The following is a 6701-nucleotide window of genomic DNA, read 5'->3' as shown; positions in this document are numbered from 1 at the left end:
CGCTCGCCCTCAGGCCCCACCCCCGCACCGCCATAGGCCGGCCGCCCTTAGGCTCCACCCCAGCCGTCCTCCCGGGTCTTAAGCTCTGCCCCCACACTGCTATTGGCCAGCACCCCGCAGACCCCGCCCATACCAGGGCAGTCTCTGCCCCCGGGCTGCCATTGGCATTTCTCCCACAGGCCCTGCCCCCTACATTGCCATTGGTCTCTTTGCCTACTAGTCACACCTCTCGGCTTAGCCAGGACCCTCAACCTCTTCGGCCATTTCTTCCCTGTAGACCACGAAGGCTGGAATCCGAGGCTCGCGTGTAGTTTCCTCTCCGTCCCATGCCTTTGCTCTCTGGTTTGATCTCGTTTCCGCGCAGCCCTCGTAGGGGCCTGCCAGGGAACCAGTGGCCTGTCTATAGGATGGACATGATCTGCATTCGAGAGCTGCAGCTATGTGATCTTGGATGAATGACTTAGCCTCTCCGCGTCAGTGTTCTAGACTGAGAAAAGGCGTTGCGGAGATAAAACGAGTGTGAAGTGCTCAGAACAAAGTCTGGCGCATAAGCCATAAAGCCGCGTGTAAGGCGATGATGGGCAGGTAGATTGAATACCTACTTGCTTTATTTTTAGTTATCATACCAGGGCCTTAAGAATGGAAGACAGGCACTCTACCACCGTCCTAAATCTCCAATCTTCTGCTTTACTTTTTTCTGTCGTGGGATCTCCGTAAGTTGCTCAGCCTAGTCTCAAATTTGGCAATCCTCTTGCTTCAGCCTCCCAGGTAGTGGGATAAGAGGCCCGAGCCACCACAGTCCACTGGGTTGCATCATTCTAAAGATAAAAAAGGAAGATGTAAAGAAGTTCCCTGTCTGCCGTCCTGGAAGCTAGGCTACTGGTCAGGACACAGCCTATAGAAAGCGTACAGGAGCAGGGCACAGTTCTTGCTGTTCTCGCTTGAGTGGCCTACATATCCACTTGACTCTGTCCACTCACAACCCTGGGACCTTATGTTCTTAGAAACAAGACACACATCGGCTTCTCTAGCGGCTAGGTAGCCCCACTCCTGACCCGCTAGGCAGTGGCTTCCTGACAGACCTGTCTTTCAGTTCAAGCAACTGCCCGAGGCATCTCCTGCCTTGCACTATGGCCCAAGGGCAGAGGCCCTTACGGAGCTGCTGGTTTCCATGCTCTGGATGGCTGGAGGAAGCCACCTAGTTGGGAAACAGCCTGGAGCAATAGGTCAGAAGTTCTTAGGCTTCTCACTCCAGGGCCAAATAGCAATGAATGCCTCCCCCTTGCCCCACCCCCAGGCTGCTGAGCTTTCATCCCTGTCAGAGTCAGTGCACCAGGTAAGATGCCTACTCCAGTGGACCAGGCTAGGCTGTTTCCTTGACTCTCCTGTAGAACGGGGACTAGCCCTGCCCCCAGCTCTGCCTTAGGGTTCTGTAGTTCCAAAGGTGAACGAACGGTCACATCAGAGACTGTCATCAACAGGCTGGGAAAGTTCCTGGCCTCTGTTGCAGCACCTTCCACAGAGAGCCCGGGATCCTTGCTTGGTCCCAACGATAGTCATGATGGGCAGGGTTCATATGCGTAGGGATGAGGTCTAGGAGTTCCCTTTCCCATCACCAGAAGCTTCATCGAAATGGAGATATGCTTCTGATAAGGCCACAACACCTGTGCAATCTATATTCATTATAATGGACTACTTGCATACCCCAAAAGATATTATGCAAAAGCCAGGTATGAAGTCACACACCTGGGCAGCTGATCACGAGTTTGAAGCCTGGGCTAAGTTGTAAGACCTTACCTAGAAAAGGAGGCAGAGGGGGAAGGGGACAGGAAATGTGCTAATTTTGATTAAATTAGTCGTATGTTTGGTCAGTGAAACCCTTACAGGAGCGGGGGGAGTCCTTGAAGGAAAAGTTACAAGGGGTGTCTAAGTGGAAAAAGCAGGGGGAGGGGTGAGCAGGTAAGGGGCTTGTGGCCAAGCTTGAGGACCTGAGTTCAACGCCATCCTCCACATGGTCCACGAGAGATTCCACAAGTTCTTCCTCTGGCCATCAAGTGTGCACTGTGCACAGAGTAAAAATTTAATTGTAGGGGCTGGAGAGATGGCTCAGCAGTTGCAAGCACTGGCTGTTCTTCCAGAGGACTCAGGGTTCAATCCCCAGCACACACATGGCAGCTCACAACTGTCTGTAGCTTCGGTTCCAGAGAATCCGACGTCCTCACACCAGCATGCGTGCAGGCAAAAGACCAATGCACACAGAAAAAAATGTTTTCAATGTAAGAGAAAAGGTTCCCTAATACACAGGGTGGAACAGGACGGACAGCGAGTCACTGGGGGAGCTGAGACCCCACCCTAATGCTGCTCAGAGAGTTACTGCAGAGAGGAACCTTGGGAAATTGGCAGCCTGTCTCCAGGGAGAATGGGAGTTAAAGGAGGGAATGCCAAGTAGTGGCTGTGGGCACAGGGCAGGAAGGAAGGCCCTCCACCCTGCCCAGCTTGGCTAGCACTGTCTGCTCAGAGCTGTCATTGTTCTTCCTGCCCATCCAAGTACAACGATGTCTGGAAGCTGGACTTTTGACCACTCTCTAGGAAGAGGAACTGAGGCCCAAGTCCCACCATTGTCTGGAAAAACCAGAGAATCACCGTCAGTCAGGAACCACCAAGGATTGGTATCAGGCCACCCACCCTCCCTCACCAGCCCTTCACCAGATGCTGCATCAAATAGGAGATTTCCTTACGATAAGGCCACAATGCCTGTGCATTATATAATAACTCATAATGACAGACAAATTGTGTTCCCCAAAAGATATTATGCAAACGCCAGGTATGAAGGCACACACCTGGACAGCTGGTCACGAGTTTGAAGCCTGGCACATGTAGCAAATTTGAAGTCTGCTAAATTGTAAGACCTTACCTAGAAAAGGAGGCGGAGATCCACCTGCCTCTTTCCCCCTCACTCCACCCTCCTTTCCTCTCTCTCTCTCTCTCTCTCTCTCTCTCTCTCTCCCTTCAGTAGGGTTTGTGAGCCAAAGACAGGGCTAAGGGGCTGGGGCGATCACTCCTTGCGTAAAGTGCTTACTGGGAAACGTGAGGACCTGAGTGTGAAGCCCCATTAACACTTGCATACAGGCCCGGCATGGTCCAGCCAATTGGTGAGCTCCAAGTTAGGTGAGAGACCCTCATCTCAAAAGAAACGTGGAAATGATAGAGGAGGTGACATGAGTTGACCTTTGGCCTCTGTACCCATATATGTAGGTGAATGAGCTTGCACACAAATGTACGTATGTACAAATACTGCCTGTTCCATATTTTTAAAGGTAGGAATAAAAAGTCTCTGTGAGCTGAGTATGGTGGCACACGCCTTTAATCACAGCACTTGGGGGCAGACAGAGACAGGTAGATCTCTGAGTTCGAGACCAGTCTGGTCTACAGAGCAAGTTCCAGGAGAGCCCAGGCTATGCAGAGAAACCCTGTCTTGGGGGAAAAGAAAAAGACTGTATGTGGAGTCAACTCTGAAGACTGAGTACTGGGAGGGAGTACCCCGAAGAAACATTGGAAACAGAGGACCCAGGGACTGAGGTCAGGCCTCCTCCGGGGGTTATCCCTCTAGGAAGGGAGGTGGTTGTGCTGAGGCTCCTGAGAAGTCCTGAGACCTGCAACCAGTGGGAGAAAGCCCGAAGCCAGCTGTACATGTCCAGCCTGGGCCCAGCCCCCAGATGCTGGGGCCGCAGCCAGAACAATGGAATTCCCTGTGTTTGGATCCCATCCAGTGAGGTTCACAATTTCTGTAGTCAGCCCTCACCAGCACTAGGAGGGAAGAGGAGAGGGCTGGAGGCCCAGATTCCCCCTGATGTGTAGCAGGGTGACACTTGGGCCACACAACCATCAGGAGTACCTAGCTTCCCTGAAACACCCCAGGACAGCAGATGCATCCTGACCACAGAATAGCCACAGCGACATTTATTTTTAATCTGGCCACATGGCTTGGTGGAGTTTGGAGAGCTGCCAGCCAGACAACACTGTCTTCAGAGGCCTGTGGAGCCATCAAAATACAACCTGAGCCAGCAATGACAGGTGACAGTCTCATCTATCCTTCAGAAAGTCAGTGAGAACCGGTAAATCAGCAGGAGACCTCTGAACCCCAAGGGCACGGACTCAAATCCTGTTAGCCCAGGAGCACATCCCCCTCACACAGAGAGCAGACCTAAGGTAGAGAAAGCTTGGTGCTGGCCCTGAGGCCACACATCCAGCATCTTAGCCACTCGGGAGACTGAGGGAGGAAGATCACATGTTTATTCAAGAGATGCCTGGACTTTAGAGTAAGTTCAAAGGCAACTAGGGGACAGGCAGTGGCGCACCCCTTTAATCCCAGCACTTGGGAGTCAGAGGCAGGAGGATTTCTGAGTTCGAGGCCAGCCTGGTCTGTAGAGTGAGTTCCAGGACAGCCAGGGCTACACAGAGAAACCCTGTCTCGAAAAAGAAAACAAACAAACAAACAAAAAAACAAAGGCAACTAGGGCAACTTAGTGAGATCCTTCTTAAAATAAAAAAGGAAAAGAGAAGCCAGTTGGTGGTGTCACAGGCCTTTAATCCCAACACTCAGGAGGCAGAGGCAGGCGAATCTCTGAGTTTGAGGCCAGCCTGGTCTCTCAAGCATGGCTTGGAGCCCTTACTGAGAACATGCAAGGCCCTGATTTCAATCCCATTTCAACCACACACACAGAGAGACACACACAGACACACACACACAGACACACACATGAAGGGAAGGGAGGGAGGGAGGAAAAGCAAAGATATGCTTTCCAACTGGGGTTCTTTGGGAGTAAGGAATTCTCCCAGGCCTTGCTCCCTGTGTCAGTATACTGGAAAATGGAACCTCACCCTCTGTGAGTCTGAGGGAAGTAAGAGGTTCTAGGGGACTTTAGATGAGCCAGCCTGGCCAAAATAGGGGGTTTCTGGAACCCTAGACTCCACCTAACAAAACAAAACAAAAACAAAAAAACAAACAAAACAAAACAAAAAAAACAAAACAAAGCATTTAAGCTGTCCTTGCCTCTGTGTGCGAGGGAAAGATTTATCTGTCCTGGCTTTGAACCTAGAGGGTGCCACCCCCAAGACAGAGATGAGAGGCAGGGCTCCCAGGAACCTGGGTTAAAAGTGGCTCCCAGGCTGGCTGTGGAGTGCAACCCCAAGTAGAGCCTTTCTCCTTCCTGTGTAGCACTAGTGGAGAAGGTTCTGGAATGCCTTGAGGGTAGCATTCTTACTCATCTTACTCAGAATGAATTGTAGGGCAGGGAGGTGGGGTCCTTTATTGATCATTTTGGGGCCCTTGGGCTTTAAGAGAGAACTTCTTAGTGGCACCTACCCTTGGGGTTCCTTGTCTGTACACCCAGCACCAGCCATGGTGAAGAAGCAGCTTCCAGATCCATCTGAGTCTGGCCTCAGCCTCATAGGCTAATGCCTGGACTCTGAAAAAGGAAGGCCTCATTCAAGGTCAAGGTCAAGGTCCTTCAGAGCTCAGTCAGAGAAGGCCATGCTATGCCTCTTTCTCTGCCCCTCCCTTGATAGCTTCTCTATGACCTTGCAGGGCTTCCTGACCAAGTCCAAAGTCCCCAGAACCAGCCTCATCTCTGACAGGCCCTGCCTTTCCCCAGGAAGAGCAGGCAGTAACTGATGAGTGCCGTGTAAGGCCAAATGTGTATGTTTCTAGAACACCTGTGGCAGCACAGGTGCCCCAGCTTCTTGTTCACGGGTATCCAGAGACACACCAGGGCACACTTCCTGGTTTACAGATGGAAAAACTGAGGTTCACTTAACTCACCTGCTCTGGCTGCTCTGGCCAGGTGGGTCTACACTCTTCTGCCTGTGGGCCTTTCTCCCACAGTGAGCTGGCTATGAAGCCACAGCTTCTCTTTCATGTATCTAGGGTGAAGGTGGGCACGGTGCTGGCTGCTTTTATGCCAACTTGCCACAAGGTAAGAGTCATCTGAAAGGAGGAACCCCAATTGAGAAAATGCCTCCATAAAATCCAGCTGTAGGGCATTTTCTTAATTAATGATCAGTGGGGGTGGGCTCAGCCCATTGTGGGTGGGGCCATCCCTGGCCTGGTGGTCCTGGGTTCTATAAGAAAGCAAGCCATGGGGAGCAAGCCAGTATGCAGCGCCCTCCATGGCCTCTGCATCAGCTCCTACCCCAGGTTCCTGCCCTGCGTGAGGTGCTGCCCTCACTGTGTTTGATGACGATCTGCTGTAGTACGGAACTCTGAGGAACCCTTCCCTCCCCAGGTTGCTTTTGGTCATGGTGTTTCATCACAGCAACAGTGACCGTAACTGGGACAGGCGTGTTGGTGCACGCCATCATGCCCGCATTTGGGAGGATCAGAAGTTTGGGCTGTGGGAGAGCCTGTACAAACAGCTGGAGTGGAGCTGCGCTCTGAGGTCCCACTCCAGCCTCTGTAGATCTTGCCACAACCTTCCTGCTTTTCCCGGCCTCTGTGAGCCACTGGTGGGACGGCTCTGAAAGAAATCACAGAGAGGAGAGATGCACAGAAAATCCATCCATTTGGAGTTGGGCATTGCAATGTATATCTTTAATCCCAGCGCCCAAGAGGCAGAGGTAGGGGAATCTTGTTTAAGGCTAGCCTGATCTACATACGGAGATGCAGGCCAGCCAGGGGTACATTGTGAGCTGCTATCTCAAAA

The sequence above is a fragment of the Grammomys surdaster genome, unplaced genomic scaffold, assembly GCF_004785775.1.
Source record: "Grammomys surdaster isolate TR1022 unplaced genomic scaffold, NIH_TR_1.0 126109, whole genome shotgun sequence".
Classification (NCBI taxonomy): domain Eukaryota; kingdom Metazoa; phylum Chordata; class Mammalia; order Rodentia; family Muridae; genus Grammomys; species Grammomys surdaster.
This window is presented reverse-complemented; position numbering follows the sequence as displayed.